Source organism: Chiloscyllium plagiosum, chromosome 42 (genome assembly GCF_004010195.1).
Source record: "Chiloscyllium plagiosum isolate BGI_BamShark_2017 chromosome 42, ASM401019v2, whole genome shotgun sequence".
In the NCBI taxonomy this organism is placed as follows: domain Eukaryota; kingdom Metazoa; phylum Chordata; class Chondrichthyes; order Orectolobiformes; family Hemiscylliidae; genus Chiloscyllium; species Chiloscyllium plagiosum.
In genome coordinates this window covers 11,343,901-11,368,676 of record NC_057751.1, presented here as the reverse complement: position 1 = coordinate 11,368,676, position 24,776 = coordinate 11,343,901, and positions in this window count along the sequence as shown.

The window sequence follows — 24,776 nt, the reverse complement described above, 5'->3', positions numbered from 1 at the left end:
TGCTGTAAACAGCTCTAGCTCTGTCCTTGGTGCAAGATTCATACTGTCAGTTCCCTTCTCCTGGAGTGGAGGAGATAACAGGTCAGGGAAATCTGCTTTGCTGAATTTGCCTCAGCCAAGGGTGTGTTTAGGGGATGTTGCTCTTTTGGAACAGTTGATGGGTGGCAGTCAAATAATATATTATTCGATGGGGATGTTGCTCTATTGGAACCATTAACGGCTATTAGTTAAATAATATTTTATTTTGTTTAATATTTCAATACAGTTGAAGTTATGCCAGTTCTTTTAGTTTTGTTTGCATTTTATTCGTGGTGTGAGAATAAAGTGGGTGTTACTGGAAGCATTCGTAGTTTGACCAATCGAATCACATCTGTAATGCAGTGCCTTACGCTCATCTTTAACTGAGGTGCTAGTTAGGGTCGAGACTATCTCCTTGATCTGTTTTGAGGGGATTCAGTTTGGTCCATAATGATTTGTTGCATTTTTCAATACCACAATACCCATAATGAGATGTTTTGATGTTATGGGCGATAACGTAAGGGTTGCCACATCCGATAAAGCAAATTCCCACTGCCACTCAATCTGTATCCAGCATCTTACCATTCAGATCATTCCAAATATGAACCACTCATTGACTGAACACGTGTTTCTCATTCTCAATCACCTGAAATCCATACCCTCCACCTATTGACGCATCAGACTTTGGAAACAGGCTTCTAATCTTGATCCAAACTGTTAATGATTTCAGACCCTACATCTGAAGTGGCTCTGAACCTTCTCTGCTGGAAGCAGACGAACACCAGCCTCAGCAGTCTCTCCACATGACTTCCACCTTTCAAACCTAGAAGCAATGCACCCTCTCTAAAGCCCTCCCATCCTTCAAATTGGGCACAGTGCAGTCGCTCCAAGGATCTGTACACAGCAGTTGGCATGCTGATACTGTTGGCAGCATTGTCTTGTGGTTTCGGATGTCATTGCCATACATGGAGCTTGCAGGTCCATGCAGAAGAAAATTAAATTAGTATCGACGCCACCATTTCCACAGAGGGTCACGAACAAGGTTGGCAAGTCAGAATGAGGGCATGCTCCACCACTGGCAGCAGTCTATCAGTACCACATGTTGACTTTCCTCAACTTCACATCTGTACCTCTTGTCCTTCCTGCTCAAAACCCATCGTCTTTGACCGTAGATTTTGGACACCATCCTTTGCATCTCCTTCAATGGTTTGGTGTCAAATTATGCTTGATAATACTCCTGTAAAGCACCTTGGGATGTGTCACCATGTGAAAGGCACTTTACTCTTTTAAACTGAAAGTAGAGTTCCCTCTACTCTTTTAAACTAAAGGTAACAAAGTGGGATTAAACAGCACTGACCAACCACTGTAGCAAAATACAAATTATCGGCTGCCAGATACTTGCTAAATTAAAATAGCATCATCCAAGGTGATGATGCACTCCAGCCCCCATGGTCCCCATTGGTCTCCAAAGGCCTCAATCCTGCCACTGTGCTCCCTCTCCAGGGACACGCAAACATGGATGTATGTGACCCATGAAAGAAAGGCAGACAGTCAGGTGCACCAACCCTCTACAGCCCAGTGCCTTGAGCTGTTCATGGTCACTTTGGGCCAGGCACTGGAGGAAACCAATGAGAAGGCTGTCTGGAGCTCTCTGCCCCTCCTCACACAGGCTGCCTGCAGATCACTCTACAAGGGCACTGCTCTGGCAGAGACACCAACTCTGATGAGACTTCAAAGCAAGGCATTGCGGGGCCACAGTAAAGAGGTGTGTTTACCACTTTGATCACACAAACCCATCTAAAGACTCATGTGTAAGTTTACACAATCTGCTGACTGAATATTTATTAATAAGCGTGATCACCTCTGGATAATTTCCTCCAATTGAGATGCCTGACAAATATAAGGGAAAAGATTATCTGTTTCTGTCTGCACACAGAGAGATCATCCTTGCACAGGAGGGACAATTGTCCAGTGACTCATTCCCTGTTGTTTGTTTTATTTGTGCCTTGAGTCATTACTCCATGTGAGAAGGCAGGAAACAGGGAAATTGCAGCATGACCTAGGTTTCACAGACCTTGCTGTTTCACTGAGTTCAGGTACAGTATCTACCAGGAAAAAGTGCATTGATTTTTCTTTTACACAATAACCCTTTGGTAATGATTTGAGATTGAGGAATCAATTCTTTACTTAGTTTACACTGAGAATGCCTTGAGCTCTTGTGACACAATGGTAGTATTCCTACATCTGAGCCAGGAGGCCTGGAGTCAGGTCCAAACTGTTCCAAAGTTATATAACAGTGTCTCTGAGCAAGTTGTGCTAGGCTTCCAGTTCCCTGGCCCAGCTAGTGCTCCTTCACTTCTGCACCAGGCTGCAGCGTGCACTCCATCAGCCCCTGCCAGCTCCATGAAGGTCAGCACAGGGGGGCTATTAGGGATGGGTTTCTGTTGCACAGCTCAGGAACATGCCCATTCAAGCACAAAGCTGTATTTTGAGGGGTGAATGTGAAGTAGTCAGTGATGTAAAATGGTCAGGAGTTTGTGGCGGAGACAGAAGAATAAGAGACAGAGACTGCTGGAGAATAAGCAATCTGTATGAGACTGTAGTAGGAAATGTCTTTTTACAAACTGCTGGGATGGCCTAACGATGGGGTTGTCCAAGGTTACTCAGATAGGATAACAGATCAGGACAACCAGTCGGTTCAGCTCTCCAGGGGACAGGGACAAACAACATGAGAGGAAGGACAGAGCAGAATGTGGTGCTCCACAGACCCAAACTCCAAGCCAACCTCATCCCGGGAAGGGGCTGACTGCACTCCAGCTCAAACCAGTGTCAGCCAGCGTCCATGCAGAGAGAGCAAGCTAACGTTTCGAGTCGAGATGACTCTTCATCAGGAGCTTTGGTGTTTTCAGTACAGATTCCAGCATCTGCAGCGATTTGCTCCGAGCTGAAAATACCTGTCATTTTGACAGGCACTGGTCTGACCACAGGAGAGATCAGTGAGGGGCACTCGATTGCTCAGACAGGGCAAAGTAAGGACATGGCTGATCAGAGCATCCAAGGTGCATGACATGCTCTTGACAATACTTGTTCTCACCTTTGTTAAAAAGCTTTAAAATAGGAACTCTCCAACAACAGCAATGATGTCGCCAAAGACAATAGGTACAACGCTGTTCTGAGCATCTATCAAGATGACTTTGAAAGCATTAATTAATTCCATTTTTTTGTTTGATAAGACAACCACAGCAACTGGGAGCTAGAACAAAAGCAGTGTCCCTTAAAGAACAAGGTCCCAGATGGGTAGCCCAAACCAGCCTGGCAACCCAGGGACACTACACTCATTAGCCTCATGGGTGTAACTCCTTTCCTTCTGACAGGTGGGGAGGGCACAGCACCCTCACATGGTTTAGAGAAGAAAGGAAAACAAGCTTTAGCACACTACCCGGGGGCACGGAACGCAGAATGAACACACAGTAAAGCCTCAGCCCACTGCACACGCGTTCCATCTCAAATGCTTGAGACAATAGATTTTACATTATTGATTTGATTGAGTACAAAACAAAATGATTGAAAGTACACAGGAAGAAAGTGGAATTGCATTGCAGCTCTGTAGAGATTTTATACTGAGGATATGGGCTGTCAATATGTATCATATCAAACGCTGGAGATCAGCATCCTTGATCATCTTATCCATGGGTGGGGGGAGGAAGGGGAACTGAGGAGAAACTTGGCAGAATGTGACTTGTATAAACTCCACAGGAAAGTGTTTTTTTAAAAGTCTGTAGGAGAAGCAAGTTTGAAGCAGCAGGAGGAAGCTTTATGTTGTGGATTTATTTCTCTGTGAGATCTTGTCAAAGCAGCGAAATTCATGGAAGTGGCCTCTCTGTAACACAGGAAGAGCCTGATTTTAATCTGCAAGGCCAGCCCTTATAATAATGTACCAAGTTGCATTTCCTGTTCACGGCTTATTAATCCATCATGGATGTTTAATACTTGGCAATTAATGACTGTCTTTGACAGACACAGGTCAATACAGACAGCTTGTTTGGCAGAAAATTGCCACACCCGTACTCATATTGAGTGAACACATGCGGTCGAATTGAGTTGAAAAGTATAAAGTGACAGTGAAAAATTCATTGCCTTTAAGCTTCCTTCGTAACCATCACTAAAACCAGGATCTACAATTCTGACCATACTTTCTCAGAGGTGTATCTGGACAGTTGGAAGAGAACAAAGTCTGGATTTCACTGTCTCTTACCCGTTATCAGTAATTCATCTCTGAGCACTGAAATACCATGAGTCCTGGAGTTCCTGATGGATGGTCAGACTATCTCCATACCACCAGCAATCCATCTCCTACTTCCCTCACCTCCCTCCACATTCACAAGGCAGATTTGCACTGACAAAGCACCTTTCCCAACTCAGGAAGCTGGAAAGGGCTTTTCAGCCGACCCCGTACATTTGAGGGGTAGATACTCTTGCCATGTAGGAGATGCAGCACAGCAAGATCCCACAAACAGCAGCATCAGAATGAGCAGACAGACTCATTTTTAGCCGTCATGGGAGTACTGTAAATATTGATCAAGAGACCAGAGTTCATTTCTCTGTTGAGCCTCTCGTGGTTCCAAGGGAGATTTTACATCATCTGAGAGGGCAGTGAGAACGTTGGCTCTTCGGAAAGTCAGTGCCTTTGGCTGTGTCACTTTCTGTCAGCACTGTCCTGGATGTGTCGGCCATTCAAATGCATTGATTTCTTGCTGGAGTACAGAACCTTGGCACAGACCACCCATCAGGACAATCCAAAAGGAGCCATTCTTCATTTCAACATTTGTGAATGTTCACAATTCTTACTAACAATGAAGTGGACAGAATTCTCAGAGGACATGACAGATATGGATAGGGCCTTTTCCCTGGTGGGTGACTTAAGAAGCTCAACAACTGTGTAAGACTGAGGTGAGGAGGAATTTCAGTAGGTGCTGAACCTTTGGAATTCTGTAACCCAGTGGACTGTGGGAGTACAACCAACTATATAAAAGTGAGGACCAAAGATGCTGGAGATTAGAGTTGAGAGTGTGGTGCCGAAAAAGCACAATGGGTCAGGCAGCATCCGAGGAGCGGGAGAGTTGGCATTTTGGGCATAAGCCCTTCATCACAAATGAGGCTGTGAGCCTTGGGGGTGGAGAGATAAATGGGAGGAGGTGTGGGACTGGGGGGAAGGTAGCTGAGAATGCAATAGGTAAATGGATATAGGGGTGATGGTGATATGTCAGAGAGGAAGGTGAAGCAGATTGGTGGGAAGGAAGATGGACAGGTAGGACAGTTCAAGAGGGCAGTGCCGAGTTGGAGGGGTGGATCTGAGATAAGGTGGGGGGAGGGGAAATGAGAAAACTGGTGAAATCCACATTGATGCCATGGGGTCGGAGGGTCCTGAGGCGGAAGATGAGGCGTTCTTCCTCCAGGCGTCGGGTGGGAAGGGAGTGGCGATGGAGGAGGCCCAGGACCTGCATGTCCTTGGCAGAGTGGGAGGGGGAGTTGAAGTCTTTGGCCACAGGGCAGTGGAGTTGGTTGGTGCAGGTGTCCCAGAGATGTGAAGTATAACCATTGAACAGGTTTCAGCCAGAATGCAAGAGAGTTCTGGTAATCACCCACATCAACGGACAGGGAGAGTGTGTGGGGAAGTGGCATTGATTAGCTGCGAATACAAGACAGCAATGTCCTGTATTTACATAGCACCTTGAACATGCCCATTACTGAAGTGCTCTTGAACAAATGTTCATACCCAGCAATGTAAGAGGAAATGGATGTCTGAAACCTTAGGTTTTAAGGAGTGTCTCTGTGGAAGAGGCTTTGCAAGGTGGAGAGTGTTAAAGAGGAAATGTTAGAGCTTCAGGCTTTGGTAGCAGAAGGCCAAGTTATCAATGGCACAATGATTACAATCAGGGATGATGCAAATATCAGAGGGTGTTGGAACATTGGAGCTGTTTACACAGATAGGGAAGGACAATGAGGCTGTGGGGAGATCTGAAACCAATGCAAAAATCTCACAGCGAGGTCACCTCACAAGCACAAGGACACTGCCAAACCCTATTCTGACTTGGCCCTGAGCTTAAGGTTCACACACCACCATCAAGTAACACGGGACTGCAGTCAGCATCAGTCACCCTGCCTGATATCGCCTTGCTCCAGGCCACCTCATTGCCACTGATTGAAGATGATATGAGAGAGGAACGTGAGATGATGCACTTTGATGGAAGTAATGAGGAGAAGCAGAGACAACAAACAGAAATCACTGCTGGTGGCAGGGTATGGAGAGAAGGCTATTTGAAAGATATGTAGCATCCTTGGCTCTGTTGGGAGAAGCTGAGGGCAGGTTTAGTAAGTCTTTTCAACTGTTTCCACTGGCTGCAGACCAGAGAATATAAAGTTAACATAATCAGCAAAGCCCCTGTGGCGAAGTGAACATTTTGTTAACACAGTGAGTTGTTTGAATCTGAAAAGCACTGCCTGAAATAGATTCAGCAGCGACTTGCAATGTTGAAAGTGACACTCACCTCCATTGCTGTGCTGAATGGGCTGAACAGCCTTGACTGAAGTTGTCATTGTATTATGGTGTGGTTCCAGAAATACTCAGAAGGGAAAAGATTTGCAAAGCTGTGGAGAAAGAGCAGGAGGCAGCAAAGATTTGTGATTGCAAACCCCTCGCTCTCTCCTCTCACTACATCTACAGCTCAGCTTGTGTTTATTGTTCTCCCCATTTTGTCCACCCAAGTGCACTGCTGTGCATCAATTTGTCATCGATCAGTAATGTTCTGGACCGGAGCTAAGCAGATAGCTCTTTGAAAGCATCAGCACAGCACTAATGGGATGCATGGCCTCCAGCCACACTGTGAGATTCAGCCTGTTTGCACAGTTTTGCATCAGGATAGAGTTTGATTCTAACATTCTCCCTGCTTGCATGCCTGCTACCTAAACTTGTAACCCCAGGATAGAGTTAACAAGGGGCACGGGGTGACACTTCACTGGAAATAGGACAATAACAAACCTAGTTTTGAATTGCAGGGGCTTTTTTTTTAAACATCCTGTCAGTGTGGTTTCCAAAGTTCACTTTGGTTTCTGTGGAAATTTCCCAAACATCAGAGGTAATTTTTGTCACTTGTGGAAAAGGCTCATTGGTTTGCTTTGAACATACTGCTGGTGATGGAAAGCATTCTCATTCCATCCCTGCTGCCTGCATGTATCTGTACAATCCAGATAACTGAGATAATAACTCCTGCTCCCCCCGCCCACCAGTAGACCACAGTCTTAATGATGCTCCTCTCCCTATCTCTGAACTTGGGAAGGTGAGTTTACCTCCAAATGGCACAATGTAAGGGGCAGGGAGCTTAGATTCCCTGGAGTCTCTTTCCCTCAATGCCACTGCTGTTATCTGATCTTGCTCCCTCTCTCTCTCTTTCTCTCTGTATTGTTAGCCCCCTTCCGTGTCTCATCAACTGTCAGTGACCTCTCATCATACTTTGTTCACATCCACACCCGCCGCCCCTTTTTGGAAAAGTTGATTTCGCTGGCACCAGAGTGAAGCCTGGGAGATTTCACAGGGAATACCACACCTTGCTGCTTTAGGGTGACTGCAACCTCTTCTCAGGGAGCAGAGCCACATGTTCATGAAGACCACACGCAGCTTGGGTTGTCATCCCAGCTGAGACACCTCCAGCGTGCCAGTCTGTCTGATGCCAATGACCAAGGTTCATCTTGACTGTGTCTGGGTGTTGAATGCATGACAGTGAATCGACAGCCCTTTTTACACCTCTTCCCCAATTCACTCACGCACACTTCACACGTGGAAGAAAAGCCAAAGTGATGGTAGAGCAGTCACCACCAAGGGTAACCTTCAGGTATGAGTGGCATTACAGCCTGGCAGATCATTCAGGCAGGGGAGTAAGTCATATTTCAATCCTCTCCTCCATCATTCCAGTGTGACATGTTAACATGGACAAAGAAACTGATATCAGAAAGTTGACAGGAAGTATGTGCCAAAAATATAACCCAGACATATTGTCAAAATGGTTGGAGTATTGTGACCACATGGCAAACACTTGGCCCAACTATTTTTCTTGTGTGTTCTGAATATTCCAGAAAATGTCCTGTGACACACAGGCACATTCTCAATCTGGTCCTTCTGGAGATTGAGCACAACGTTGGCCCAAGGAGAGAGCCTCAGATATGTGCATCACCCCAAATTCCCAACTTTCCTTCAGCTCTGACCTGAACATTGTCTCAGTGTCGGGAAGGTCCCCTTCAGTGTCGGGAAGGTCCCCTTCAACCCCAAAGGTCATAGAATCGTACAGTTATACAGCACGGAAACAGACCTTTCAGTCCAACTCATTCACATCGACCAAACATGCCAATCTGATCTAGTCCCACCTGCCAGCACCAGGCCCATATCGCTGCAAACCCTCACTATTCATATACATATCCAGATGCCTTTTAACTGTTGCAATTGTACCAGCCTCCACCACTTCCTCTGGCAGCTCATTCCATACACGCACCACCCTCTGTATGAAACAGCTGCCCCTCAGGTCTCTTTTATATCTTTCCCCTCTCACCTTAAACCTATGCCCTCTAGTTTTGGACTCCCCCGCCCCAGAGGAAAGACCCTGACTATTTACCCTATCCATGCCCCTTATGATTTTATAAATGTCTATTATGTCACCCCTCAGCCTCTGACGCTCCAGGGAAAACAGACCCAGCCTGTTCAGCCTCTCCCTGTAGCTCAAATCCTCCAACCCTGGCAGCATCCTTGTAAATCTTTTCTGAACCCTTTCAAGTTTCACAACATCCTTCCAATTGGAAGGAGACCAGAATTGCACGCAATATTCCAACAGTGACCTAACCAATGTCCTGTACAGCTGTAACATGACCTCCCAACTCCTGTACTCAAAGAGCCAAGTGCCTTCTTCACTGGCCTGTCTCCCTGTGAATTAACTCACTGTCCTTCGGCTCTTCGGTCAGATGAAGCATCAGCAACGAGCACCGTGATCTCTGTGGGTCTGCCTGCTGCTGGCTCAGGGAACACTGTGATCAAACTGCCACTGAGAAACTGAGCCCAAAGCTGTGGCGTGACCCGAAACCTGGGTCTCAGTGAACGGAGGCTGGGCGTCTCTCCTTCTGTGGCTCACTGTGGACATCCTACCCATGGATGCTGCCAGACCTGTGGAATTTCTCCAGCACTTTGTGCCTTTGTTTCAGATCACCAGCATCTATGGCTCTGTTTTACTTGACATGATATCAACCCTTGTGCAAAAATCTAGAACTGCTGAGACCTTCCTGTGCACAAATTCACACAACCATTTCTGATATTACAGCCATAACAACACTTCAAAGTGATTGGTAACAAAACATTTTGAGACAGGCCATGATCATGAAAGACACTATAAATACAACCTTTCTTTCTAGTATACAAAATATAGAAAACAGCATTCATTCAAGTGGTTGGACTTTAATGTGGAGGATGTCTCAAGCCAGTGTGGTAATAACTCAAAACAAGCAAAATACTGTGTCTACTGGGACTGACACAGTGGCTTAGTGGTTAACACTGCTGTCTCACAGTGCCAGGGACCTGCATTCAATTCCACCCTCAGATGACTGTCTGCATGGAGTTTGCACATTCTCCCCGTGTCTGCCTGGGTTTCCTCCAGCTTCTTTCCACACTCCAGAGATCTGCAGGTTAGGTGGATTGGCCAGGCTAAATGTGGTGTTACAGAATTAGGATCAGGGGCTAGGTCAGGTGGACAGTGCAGACTGATGGGCTGAAAAGCCTGCTTCCACACTGACTTAGGGGCTGGCACAGTGGTTAGCCCTGCTGTCTCACAGCATGAGGAACTTGGGTTTGATTCCACCCTTGAGCGACTGCCTGTATGGAGTTTGCATGATCTCCCTCAGTCTTGGTCTGTGTGGGTTTCCTCCCACAGTCCAAAGACGTGCAGGTTAGGTGGATTGGCCATGGGAGAAGCAGGGATAAGGTAGGCGTGTGGATCAGGTCAGGATTCTCTTTAGAGGGTGGTGTGGACTCGATAGGCCAAATGGACCTGCCTCCACACTGTAGGGGTTCTATTATTCTGCCATATCTGGTGGAGGTTTTCATTTTTGCTTGCATCATCCTTCAAGAAGTCCAATCTATATTTTGCACTGACCGGACATCTGTTCTCAAAGTACTTTTTATTTAAAATCATGAGTCTTCAATTAAGCTAATCTGCGATTCATGCAATTTAGTCCCAAAGAGGTTTACATCATCAATCATACATGCTGAAAAATGAGAACCGTTTCAGAGAGGAAATTAAACTATCCAGAGGGTGTGCATTTATTTGTCGGGCAAAGTTGAGAAGTCAATGGAAGAACAGCAGCAAAGTAGAACCAAAACACTGCAGATGCTGGAGATTGGAAGTAAAGGCAGACAGTGGTGGAGATGCTCAGCAAGCCTATGGAGTTTATGGAGAGGAAAAATATACTATTGTTTTGAGTCCCAATGTGATTTAGTTCTGAAAAGGAGTCATGTTCAACTTGGAACATGAACTCAGTTTCTCTCTCTCTCCACAAGTCCTGCCAGACCTGCTGAGTGTCTCCAGCACTTAATGTTTTTACTTTAGCCCAGTTTGCACTGTGTTAAGCAGAAACCTGGAAATTCCCCTCCACAGTTTCAGCTCTGAAAATGGAAAAGGTGGGATAACATGACATGACATGACACACCGAGGCATGGATCACAGATGGTCACGAAATGTCATGCCACTTTCAGAGCTGACATCAGCATAGCATTTGAATTTTCTCACAGTGGTGGAAAGGTCAAACTTCTCACAGAGAAGAGGACATCAAATCAAGTCTTTCAATTGTCCCCTGCATCCATTCTTTGAGGTCAGGCTGAATTCTGACTATCAATCAGAGCAAATTGCCAGGTTTATCAAAACCGTTGATTGGCCCGAAACATATAATCTGCTATTTCAATTTGTTCGACAAGTCACTTTCTATTTTGTCCACAAACCACTAACATTGACTATGATGGAAACTGCAGCACAGATATAGAGCGCTTTGTCCCTTGGTCTGGAGCCATCCGTTTTATCCTCTTGTCCATGTGGGTTTGTACTCTCAATTAGCCCTATAAATGTCACAGAACCAGATTCCAAACATGCCAGGAGGCCTTCGCTGACTTAGCAACACAGCAATGGAACGGGGGTTGTTCAGCCCCTCAGCTCTGCCTCACCCTTCACTGATGTTACAACTCAATCCAACTGCTCCAAGGCTCCAGAACCTTTTCCAATCTTGTCCAGCTAAAGTCTCCGGATCTCAACTTTAAAATGACTACCTGGGGAGATCCAAGATGGCGGCGACTCAGCAAGTCTGAGTCTATAGTGCTTCTCCCTAGACCTAGGCAAAGTGGACCACCCTCCCCCACCACACTCACAAAATCAACTAAAAATGGTTTTTATTTAATGTAATTAGTGGTTTAGTACTAAATTTATACAGTTCAGTCTCCTGTAAAAATGACTAGGGGGAAAGGAGCCCGCAGCTCTCAGCAGGCAGGAGCCTCCCCCCGACCCTCCCCAGCTGCAGCAGAGGCGTCCGCAGCCCCCCCAGGGGATTTGCCTACGGTGGCGAGTCTCGCGGAAATAATCTTCAAATTCGACGTGAAGATCGATGCTTTCATAGAAGAGTCCTGAAGTCGGTGGAATTCACTCTCAGCCGCGTGACAAAAGCACGGCCGAGACATCGAAGAAATTGAATGCCAGGTCGTCGAAAAAAATATTCATTTGCTGGACCTTCCCGAACAGGAAGAAGAAGGCCAGCTGACAAGATTCCTTGAACAGTGGCTTCTGTGGTTATTGAATCTGAAGGCTGGATCAGGCCAGGTAAGGGTAGAATGGGCCTACCGGGTTGCAATACGCTCGAACCAGCGCCCCCCTCCCGGTCCTGTTCCGGCTGCAGAGCTATAAGGTGAGGCAGATGCTCTTGGAAGCCTCCAGAAATCTTGGAAAAGATCCACAAGCCATGACTCATAAAGGATCCAAGATTATGTTATTTCAGGACTTTTCCCCAGCTTTGGTTCGAAAGAGGAAGGCGGTTGATGAAGCAAAGGAGTGTTTAAGGGATTTAAACATTCAATACTCCTTGTGCTACCCAGCTATACTACGCTTCAGCCATGAAGGGTCCGTGTATAACTTCGGATCACCGGACAAGGCCAAGGAACTTTTGGACTCTCTTAGACAAATTATAAGAGTTAATTGATGTTGTTTTGCCCTATCCCCACCCCGGTTTACCCCCCTTTTTTCTCCTTTCGTTATCTTACTGTTTAATATTATCTCCGGGGGGTGGGAAGAAGGGTTTATTTAGTCATCCTTTACTTAGCAATTTCCTTCCCCCCACTTTTTTTTAATATATATAATATATATATATATATAGGCCAGGAGGTCTAGTTAATGTAGTTGGGGGGAAGGTGGCTACCTTGTCTTATTTTATCTTTGTCCTTGGGAGCAGGGTTGTTTCCCCTGTTATTTTGTATTAATATATTTAATTATTATTTGCTGAGACTGTAATTTTACAGTCATATATGTTCATACATGGTATTAACATTACCAAATATATCCAAGTATTGGTGTGGGTGGGGGAATAGAGTACTCACTGTTAGTTCTAGTTCAGTAGTGTACTTGAATTTTCTTTATCCTATCGTGGGGTGCCTGGGTCAAGGGTGGGGCACTGGTTGGGAGAGGTTATGAAGGGTTTTTTGGAAAGGAAGTGATGCCCCCTGGGAATAAGGGGGAAGATCTCTATTTAAATATGTTTTATACTTTTTTTACTATTTAGAAATAGCTTTTTTACTATATTGATCTGAATGTACTAAAGAGCTTTTATTTTTGTGAATTTTATATGCTCTATGCGCCTGATGTTTTGGATAAATACGGGTTTGTGTTGTGATCTGATGTTAACACATTCCGAGCATGTATATCACTGCTCAATTTATGTGTTAGCCGTTGGATTTTTTTTTTCTCTGTGAATTTTATATGCTCTATGCGCCTGATGTTTTGGATAAATACGGGTTTGTGTTGTGATCTGATGTTAACACATTCCGAGCATGTATTACTGCTCAATTTATGTGTTAGCCGTTGGATTTTTTTTTTCTCTTGGTATTTCTGTTTTCTTGTTTGATAGATTCTGGTTATCATTTATTTAAGATTTAACTGTATATCAATGTTTATACTTTTGGGTCGTTTTTTTAGTTTTCTTTTGTAAACTCGTGGAAAAAAGAATGACTACCTGAGGTCGTACCTACTGCTCTTTCTGGGAGCAGGTTCCACAATCTGCCACTGTGTGTGTGTGTGGTCGCTCTGATTTTGATGTGATATCCCCTCCCTTGTCCTAGACATTTCCTCTTCAGTGGAAACAGTTTCCACCTTCCACATTATCATCACTCTTCCTGGACAAACCCATGGAGATCTTGTCACTTAGCAGTAGTGTCCTTATCTCTGGGCTGGAGACTCTGCTCTAGTAGTCTTCATAACGTTGTGGCCATGGAAAGAGAGCCTATGATGCCCTTTGACAGACTAACCAGCCTGCAGGCCGTTCCCCAAGGGAGGAAGAGTGAATGTGAAGATGTATGAAGAAGATAGATGAACCAAACCCTGCAGATAGGGAGATAGGGAACATCACCCAGAAGCCTTAGCCTGCTCCCACCCTTCAGGTTTCAGGTTCAGGGCTGTCCACCTGATCTCCATGAACCACAATTTCAGCTCATTTTATTGAATGAACCCCTCGGATCCAACTCGCAAAATCCAAATTCCAGCCAGTCAATAAATACATTAGAAAAAGATTGCTTCTTGTCAAATCAAATTGATTCATCAGAGAGTTTAGATTGCTGACTGGATGGATTAGATTACTGATAAAACAGCTCATGATATTAGATCGTGATATTAGATCAATAGTAGTAAATGTTAAGATGTGCATTCGAGTACCATATGGCAAGATCACAATCTACAAGACAGAATATGGACAATTGATTGGACTAATGGATTACCAGGAAGACAGTAAATCAGAACAGATAGAAGCATCATGTGGCAAAATGTTGAATGTAACTTCTTCAAGAGCCAATGTCTTCCAAACAAAAAAGCTTCTCCCTCTTGCCAACAAAGGAATGCTATTTCAGGAGAGGGTGCCTCCCAGTTGGGTCAATGGATACTAATCCTTATGTTCAGTGAAGTGGTACAAAATCAATGATACATTAGCCCCAGCTTTCACCCCGAGTCTGTGCTGAGTCTGTTGGCCATTTTACTTGCCTCAATGTTCATGGGTGGGGACAGAAAGAAAAATACGATTACTCTTTGTGTGAAGATGATGGGAGAACACAGAACTTGCCTGAGACAGAATTAACAACAGAGTGAAATCGATCCACTGGCTCTTGTCCACAAAGTGCAGGACAAACCAATCTGGCCAGTTACTGCCTCATTAGTCCACTCTGAGTTATCAACAAAGCGATGGAAGATATTGTCAGAAGCAGCCTCTTTTTGTGGACCAGGCCAGACCCCCTCAAAACATTTCAAGAACGTAGCCCGGACCCTAACTTTACTCGTTGTCTTAAGTAGCTGTAAAGTGGATATTCCAGGTGTGATGCAGCTGGTCCAACCATTTAGTTTTAAACAAAACCAAATTTATTTGCAAGATTACTGAATGAAACACAAACAAAAGAGATCCAAATATAGAATAACTTAACTATTTAACCTATCCAAAAACTCAACAGACTACCCCAACTTAATGACCCTGTTCCAAATACTCGCAACAATCCCCACAAACAGTCCTTTGCACAAAAGGTAAAATCAAACACAGGTTCTTACAGGAGAGAGAGAGATGACAGAGAGATTCGGTATGGAACGCCTTCTTCCATGTACCTGTTTCTTTGACCAGCAGCCTCAAAAAAGCCGAACTCATGCCAAGGCTAAAGCCAAACCAAACCAGAGGAAAGCTGAGATGGGAGAGCTGGCCCCTCCCCTTCCATTATCCAAGTGATTGTTTAAAAACTTAAAAGCTTCTTCAAGCAGATAAACCCAGACATTTTGGAAATCTATGTGTTTACAACACCTCTAAAAAAATAACTAAGGACAAGCTAACCTTGTTAAAGGAAGAGCATCATCACAATATGCAGCGATTCATAGTGGCCAATAACTAATCCACCAATGCTCAGTTTTGGTTCTGTCAGCATCACTCATCTCCAAAGCTCATTAATGCCTTTGCTCAATCATTCCTGATGAGAGTCAGGGTCCAAGACGTGAAAACATCACAAGACAACAATCCACAGCTTCTGTGCTTCTTGAGTATCTCTGATTTGTATCACCGCATCAGTGGTGGCTGTGTCTTCAGCTAACTCACCCCTCATCTTTGGAGTTCCCTCACTCTCTCTTTCCTTCTTTAAAACCTACGTCTTTCACCAAACATTTGGCTATCTGCCCTCTGCATTTGTGTAGCCTCAGGGAAGTTCCATTACACCAGAGGCGTTCTCCAAATAAAGCATTGTTAACAATTAACATTGTGGCACTGTGACTCTATGTGTACCATTTACAGGATTCTCTACTTCACAATGTCAACTCTTTCACAACCTGAAAGGTCAACAGGAGAAAATGCATTGGAACACCTAGGCTTCAATGTTCCCCTCCAAGTCACACAGCATTCTGACTTTGATTTGATTGATATCTTTGATTTGATTTACTTATTGTCATGTGCATTTTGTTACAAAAGTTTTAAGATAGCACTGGAGACTGGCAGCACTACACAACACCTCTCACTGTGTTTTGTAACAAATTACAGTGAAAAGTGTTGTACAGTGTTGCCAATCTCCAGTGCCATCTTATAATACAAAATAAAGCCAAGACACAGAAAATAAAGACAGAAAAATAAAGAAGATGTATTCAACTTTACAGTTCTTCCTGCGAAGTGCTCTGCCATCGGTCATGGACACAAGCACCCTTGCCATTCTACCACTGCTGGATTAAGAGTCACCACTCTTCAGCACCACCTCACCTCCATCAACACCCTCATCACCATGAGTCCTCGATGGACCTCACCCATGCACATGCCACCGATGCTACGGGGTATCGGACTGGCTCAAACTTGATTCTGAGGGCATTGTAAGTCCACTACAGGCCCACCTCGCCAATGTGGCCTCTGCTGATGCTGCTGGGTCTCGTACTGGGGCCAAACCGGTCTCCACTACCACCTCCATGAATCTTTGCTGGAAACAGACGCTGCCAGGAACCCCACTGCAGCACCCATGAGTCAGTAGTGGGACTGCCTCAACCATGCAAGAACCTAAACCCGTCTCTGGCACCAACACCTTGAGTCCACACTGAGCCCATTGAGTCCATATTGGCCACACTTGAGTCCATGCTGGGCCCACTTGAGTCCTCACTGGGCCCACTTGAGTTTGCATTAGGCCCTCTTGAGTCCAAACTGGGCCCACTTGAGTCCTCACTGGGCCCACATGAGTCCTCACTGGGCCCACTTGAGTCCAAGCTGGGCCCACCTGAGTCCACACTGGGCCCATCTGAGTCCACACTGGGCCCACTTGAGTCCTCACTGGGCCCACTTGAGTCCTCACTGGGCTCACTTGAGTCCTCACTGGGCCCACTTGAGTCCAACAGTGGGCCCACATGTGTCCACACTGGGCCCACTTGAGTCTGCATTAGGCCCTCTTGAGTCCACACTGGGCCCACTTGAGTCCTCACTGGGCCCACTTGAGTCCTCACTGGGCTCACTTGAGTCCTCACTGGGCCCACTTGAGTCCAACACTGGGCCCACATGTGTCCACGCTGGGCCCACTTGAGTCTGCATTAGGCCCTCTTGAGTCCACACTGGGCCCACTTGAGTCCACACTGGGCCCATCTGAGTCCACACTGGGCCCACTTGAGTCCTCACTGGGCCCACTTGAATCCACACTCGGCCCACTTGAGTCCACACTCGGCCCACTTCAGGCCACGCTGGGCCCACATGTGTCCACACTGGGCTCACTTGAGTCCTCAGTGGGCCCACTTGAGTCCACACTGGGCCCACTTGAGTCCACACTGGGCCTGAGTCCACATTGGGCCCACTTGAGTCCATGCTGGGCCCACTTGAATCTGCATTAGGCTATCTTGAGTCCACACTGGGCCCACTTGAGTCCTCACTGGGCCCACTTGAGTCCACACTGGGCCCACTTGAGTCTATGCTGGGCCCACTTGAGTCTGCATTAGGCCCTCTTGAGTCCACACTGGTCCCACTTGAGTCCACACTGGGCCCACTTGAGTCCGCATTGGACCCATTGAGTCCTCATTGGCCACACTTGAGTCCACGCTGGGCCAACTTAAGGCCAAGCTGGGCCCACATGTGTCCACGCTGGGCCCACTTAAGTCCTCACTGGGCCTACTTGAGTCCACACTGTGCCCACCTGAGTCCTCAGTGGGCCCACTTGAGTCCACAATGGGCCCACTTGAGTCCGTATTGGACCCATTGAGTCCTCACTGGGTCCACTTGAGTCCATACTGGGCCCACTTGAGGGCACGCTGGGCCCATATGTGTCCATGCTGGGCCCACTTGAGTCCTCACTGGGCCCACTTGAGGCCATGCTGGGCCATATGTGTCCACACTGGGCCCACTTGAGTCCGCACTGGGCCCACTTGAGTCTGCACTGGGCCCACTTGAGTCCACACTGGGCCCACTTGAGGCCACATTGGTCCCATTGAGTCCTCACTGGGCCCACTTGAGTCCACACTGGGCCCACTTGAGGCCACGCTGGGCCCACATGTATCCACGCTGGGCCCATTTGAGTCCTCGCTTGTCCCATTTGAGTCCTCACTGGGCCCACTTGAGGCCACGCTGGGCCCACTTGAGGCCACACTGGGCCCACTTGAGTCCACACTGGGCCCACTTGAGTCCTCACTGGGCCCACTTGAGTCCACACTGGGCCCACTTGAGGCCACACTGGGCCCACATGTGTCCACGCTGAGCCCATTTGAGTCCTTGCTTGGCCCATTTGAGTCCTCACTGGGCCCACTTGAGGCCACGCTGGGCCCACTTGAGTCCACACTGGGCCCACTTGAGGCCACGCTGGGCCCACCTGAGTCCACACTGGGCCCACTTGAGTCCTCACTGGGCCCACTTGAGTCCACACTGGGCCCACTTGAGGCCACGCTGGGCCCACATGTGTCCACGCTGGGCCCATTTGAGTCCTCGCTTGGCCCATTTGAGTCCTCACTGGGCCCACTTGAGGCCACGCTGGGCCCACTTGAGTCCACACTGGGCCCACTTGAGGCCATGCTGGGCCCACCTGAGTCCACACTGGGCCCACATGAGTCCTCACTGGGCCCACTTGAGTCCATACTGGGCCCACTTGAGGCCACGCTGGGCCCACATGTGTCCGCATTGGACCCATTGAGTCCTCACTGGGCCCACATGAGTCCATACTGGGCCCACTTGAGTCCACACTGGGCCCACTCGCTGACTGCCACAACTTGGACCCATATCATCGTTTCTTCACAATCACTGGGTCCGACTCCCTTCCTCACAGCTCTGTGGGTGCACCCACACCACACGGACTGCAACTGTTGAAGAGGACAACACATTGTCAAATTTTCAAGCACAATTAATGTTGTGCCAACAAAAAAGCTGGCCTTGCCAATGACACCAGCATGTGAAAGAATTATTTGAAACAATGACAGGGAAGAATGGCTGGGCAGCAGCTGTATAGTACGGCTGTCAGGGGGAAAGTGGACAGGCCAGTTGGAGAGAGGAATCATTGGATGAGTTGCACATCTTAATCTAGTTATTCAGTGAATCATCCTGCAATCGATTCAAGTTATCTGGACAGCGGAATTGAGCATATCCTTCTGATTGTATCATCAATGCCTCCGACATGACAGTGATTGCTGGAGCAGTTAAACGCTGAGATGTTGAGCTGATCTCCAGTTATTAACATTAATTCAGGCTGGAAGGTGTCATTCCAGTGAGCTAGGAGCAGTTGGCATTGCACCAACATCTCTCAACAGGCAAATTCTTCCGAGCATTGCTCATTCTTTCTGTTATGTTGAAATATTCAATCAAAATTACCTCTGTCTTTGTGTAAGCATTTGATCACGTGCCCTTCTCTGTCATGTCAGATGATTTAACACTTCCTGCTGCTTTCGATGGCAGCAGGTCTTGTCTTTGAACTGATTTGTTTTTGAGGCAAGCACTTGTGGTTTGTGTGAAGTTAGGAACAATCTTCCAGTTCCTCTCAATCTCTCTGGCAGATGCTGACTCCCTCCTGGTGTGTGATGGCTAATCCACCATGTGCAGTACTAGGGCTGAGCCTGACCATGTCTGTGCTCCCTTTCAAGTGCAGGGTCACTGGATAACAATTAGGAGCAGGAACTCTTCTCCTCCTCCCAGTTAGAGTACGTGGACCCATTGTAATCCCCTCATATCTGACCCAGGTCGAACCAGATAATTGATTTGATTGGATTTGTACCTCAGTACAGTGAGAAGTTCTGTTTAGCATGCAGTACAGGCATATCATACTGTACAAATCGCATGAGGGTAGTAGAGCAGAGTGAAGAGTACAATGTTACGGCTACAGGGAAGGTACACAGAGAGTGAGATCAACAGGAAATTTAAAATTTGAGAGGTCCATTCAAAAGTCTGGGAATAGCAGAAATGAAGTTGTTCTTGAATCTGTTGGTATGTGCATACAAACTGTGATGTTTTCTGACCAACGGAAGAGGGTGGAAGAGCACATAACCGGGGTGGGAGGGGTCTTGGATTACGTTGGTTGCTTTCCCGATGCAATGGGAAGTATAGATGATGTAAAAGGATGGGAAGCTGGTTTTCTTGATGGACTGAGCTGTGTTCACAACTCTCTGTAGTTTCTTGGGGGCTTGGGAACAGTGCTCGCCATACCAAGCTGTGATGCGACCAGCCAGGATGCTTTCAATGGGGCATCGACAAAAATTGCTCGGAGTCCTTGCGGACATGCCGAATTTCCTCAGCCTCCTGAGGAAGTAGAGGCATTGCTGTTCTTTCTTGACCTTAGTGTCAACATGGGTGGACCAGGACAGATTGTTGGTACTCGTCACTCCCAGCAACTTGACATTCTCAACCATCTCCATCTCGTACTAATGATGCAGACAAGGCTGTGCCCTCCTGAAGTCAATGGCCAGCTCCTTCATTTTGCTAATGTTGATGCAGCTAAGCACTCAATCTCTTTCCTGTACTCTGTCTCGTCATTGTTTGAGACTGCCCTCCGAGAAGATAATTGTAATCAAGTGACAAATGTGGAGGAGCTCCACAGGTCACATCAGAAAACAAAAAAGCTTTTTACAGGGACCAAAATGGCCAATTAAATACCTCATTTATCACTTTTAAAAAACAAGACCAATCTCAAATCTAAAAGAAAATGTATTCAATGACACTGCAACAATTAGTTAACATGCACAGTCAGTGAAATGGAAGAATAAATGCTTATGCCTCTGGGTATCCCCAAAATAAAAAAAAACAAATGTCTCCACTTTTCAGGACAAGTAACAGAAACAGATTTCTCTGCAGAAATTGCCTTTCTGAAAAAATATTCTTTGGCTAAGAGGTTATTGTTGAAGGAAGACTTAGAATGTCCCAGAGCCTGTTCCTATGATGTTTGTGTGGTGAAGTCACTGTTATTCAATGTCTGACTTTGAAGCCTTGCAGACATGGCGTGTCCAGGAAATATGTCTTGAGGTGTTACTTCAATCACCTTTTTAAAGAGAATGAATAGGTTTTACCCCGAACTCATCAAGAAGGTTTACATTTCAGTAATCAGCTGGACGGCTTATTCTTTGTAAGCTTTCCTCCAGACTTGTTCGTCATAAGCTTCTCTCCAACTGAACTAGATACAAGGCAGTCACTCTTCAAACACTATCCTAGTAAAAGTCAAGCATTCATCGAGGAGAAAGTGAGGTCTGCAGATGCTGGAGATCAGAGCTGGAAATGTGTTGCTGGAAAGGCGCAGCAGGTCAGGCAGCATCCAGGGAACAGGAGAATCGACGTTTCGGGCATAAGCCCTTCTTCAGGAATGAGGAAAGTTTGTCCAGCAGGCTAAGATAAAAGGTAGGGAGGAGGGACTAGGGGGAGGGGCGTCGGAAATGTGATAGGTGGAAAGAGGTCAAGGTGAGGGTGATAGGTCAGACTGGGGTGGGGGCGGAGAGGTCGGGAAGAAGATTGCAGGTTAGGAAGGTGGTGCTGGATTTGATGGATTTGATGGATCAAGCATTCATCACCTGTCACACAGGAAGCCTTCTTTAAACAAAATCGTCAATGTGCACAGTGAAACTTCAATTTCCTCTTTTAAAAAAACCACTCCAGGTCTTTGCTTAAACCTGAAAATAAATCCATTTTCCACAATTCTTCAAAACATAGTCCTCCAAGCAATATTAATAATCAGGCAGGGTTTGCTGACATCAGCAACTTGGGCTTATGCCCGAAACGTCGATTCTCCTGTTCCTTGGATGCTGCCTGACCTGCTGCGCTTTTCCAGCAACACATTTTCAGCTCTGTGTGCTTATTCAGGTACATGCATGTGCCCAGTTCCAAACTCAATATCATCACGTGGACTTTATGGGTAATGTCCTTTGCAAATATAGTGCTGCACATGCACAAGGAAGTTCATGCAATTTTGAACTGGACTTCAATAGTAGGGAGAGGTGGTGCAGGATAGGAGACAGAGGGGTGCTGGTCTTGAGGGAGAGGGTTTTGACCACAATACTGAAGGGACAGCTATATATTTCCAATTCAGGATGGTGATTGGCTTGGAGGGGAGCTTGCAAGTAGTGGTGTTCCCCTGTTTCTGCTGCCCTTGTCCTTCAAATTGGAAGGTGCTGTCGAAAAAGACTTGATCAATTGTGACAGTGCATCTCAGAGATGGCATCTATTGCTGCCACTGTTCATTGGTGGTGAAGAAACAATGAAGTTGGCAGATATGCTTCCAATCAAGCAGACTGGTTGGTGTCAAGCTTTATGAGTGTTGTTAGGGCTGCACTCATCCAGGCAAATGGAGAATATTCCAACATCCTCCTGACTTGTGCCTTGACATTGGTGGAAGGGCTTTGTGGAGTCAGAAGGTGTGTTACTCACCGCAGTTGTCCTATCCTCTGACCTGCTCTTGAAGTCGTAGAGTGCACGAGGCTGGTCCAGTTCAGATTCTGGTGAATGGTAACTCCCACGATGGCAAAGCAGTACCAAAAGTGTTCTGAGGAGGGGTCACTGTACCCGAAATGTTAACTCTAATTTCTTTCCACAGATGTTGCCAGACCTGCTGAGCTTTTCCAGCAATTTCTACTTTTGTACAAAGTTTTCGGACTGTTCTGGGCAGAGACACTAATAAAATCAGCTGACATCACAGCAACTGTTGTAAGACAACAATGCGAACACTGGCATCAGTTCTCATGGAATACAATCCTTACTGTGTGGAAACAGGCCACTCAGCGCACACTAACCCTCCAAAGAGCATCCCACCCAGACACCAACCCCATCCCTGCATTTCCCATGGCCAAGCTACCGCACCAGCACATCCTTGGACTGTGGGAGGAAATCGGAGAACAAAGTGGAAGCCCATGCCGACACAGAGAGAATGTGCAAATGCCACCCAGACAGTCGCCTGAGGGTGGATTCAAACCTGGGTCCCTGGTACTGTGAGGCGGCAGTGCTAACCACTGAGTCACCATGCCAACCACCACCAGGGCAATAAAGGATGGACAATCAGTGTTTTCCTGGCCAGCGATGCACATATTTCATGAACAAATTTTGTAAAAACAAACTTTGTAACCCCTTTGAGAATCAGAGGGAGGGAGTGGGTATGTGGAATGAAAGCAGTTTGCATCATTGTATTTTGGGTATTGAAGTAGCTGAAACCTTATTGCACTCCAGAATGAGTTTTCAGCACGAACTGTATACCATACTGAAAATTCATCAACATATTAGTCTAGAACAACTCTGCCTTTTGAAACTGGTCATTTGGGAATCAGGCAGATCGGATGCTCTGCTACAATGTTGTATTTCCTTAAGATTAGCTGTTTCAGGAAACTGAAAAGTAATAAACTCACTGGAAACAAGGAAATGCGATGGATTGGACCCAGGTCCATTGAATCTGAGTCCAGGTCAAACTCTTGGGTCGACTAAGGGACCCAGCAAATGCAGCTTGAGAAAAACACCAAGGCTGATTGTGATTCAATCCCATTTCCGTTTGTTGCTTGCTGATTTCTTTTTGGCAAATGGTCGTGATTAAACAGTGACCATTTATGCCCATCATCAGGAAACTGTTTGGCTTCAAACCCCTGAAACCGTCAGGGAGGAAGGTGAGATGAACATTAGTCAGAATTGCAGGCTGTTTCAGCAATAACATCATGTTAAACACAAATGTTTTAAAGATCAGCAATGAGGATGTTTAAGTTTACTCACAATTTCTCACCCAGCACATAGAGACCACAGTCATCCCGCTGACACAGTGAAGAGGTTTGTCTGAAAAATGTGCCCTGATATCGCCAGAATATTACCTGCAAAACAAGATACTCATTGAACTGAGGGGTACAGATGGCAAAACTGATCTGATTCCATTGTGTTTATTCCAGTGAAGAGTGAAGGACAGCAGGACGAGGTGAAAAGGATGTTCATGTTCCAAGGACAGATGTAATTCCATATATCGAATGACCAGGTGCATCTGCTACCAAGTAAGGAGGCATTTGGTAAGGTGCTGACAAGTCATGTCCCTGTTACAGATGCAGTGGGTGAAATGGGATGGCTGGCTTCATCACAACAGCTATAGGAGATGAAGAACTTACCTCGATGCCAACAGTCTTTTTGCAGCAGAGAGCGGCGGGAGCTGGGCGGAAGTTCAGGCGGAGCGCAAAGCCGGTCGGGAAGGTAAGTGATTGCTATTAGAGAGGGTGAGTTCTAAACCCCAGGTCCTACAAAGTAGGGTCTCCCTCCCTCCCTCCTCCTCTAACCTAAATTAAGAGTCCACAGACTTGCCACAAAAAGAGGGTCGAAGGAAGTTGGATCGAAGAGTGAGGCTTCAGCTCAGGAATCTTTTACAAAGGAGGTTGAGCGAAGTGATTACGCCACAGTTGAAGAGGGTGAAGACATGACTGCCCAGCTGGTTCAGTGTGCTACATGCTTGATGTGGGAGGTCAACGACTCTGGTGTGTCTGGCTCGTATATATGTGGGAAGTGTGTGCACATTCAGCTATTGATCGAGCATATTGCAGCGCTGATGAAAGAACTCGAGGACTTTAGGCTCATTCGAGATAACGAGATCTTTCTGGACAAGACCTTCAGCGAGGTTATTACACCAATCATGCCAGAAGAGAGTAGAAGAGAGCAGACGATGAGGAAGGCAGAGAGGAGACAGGTGCAAGAGACCCCAGGAGAAGTACCTGTCAGGAACAAGTTGAAGGGGTAAATGTAGGGGTATGGGTGGGTTGCGCTTTGGCGGGTCGGTGTGGACTTGTTGGGCCGAAGGGCCTGTATCCACGCTGTAAGTAATCTAATCTAATCTAAAACCTGCCTGCCAGAATGCTGGTCCCTAACCTATTAAGGTGCAAACCGTCTCTCTTGTAGCATGTATAATGCAGAAGATGCAGGATCAGTTCATTCCAAAAAGGAAGAAAGATCCTAGGAGGAGGCATGGGCGGCTGTGGCTGACGAGGGAAGTTAAGAAACATATAAAGTTAAAAGAGAAAAAGTATAACATAGCA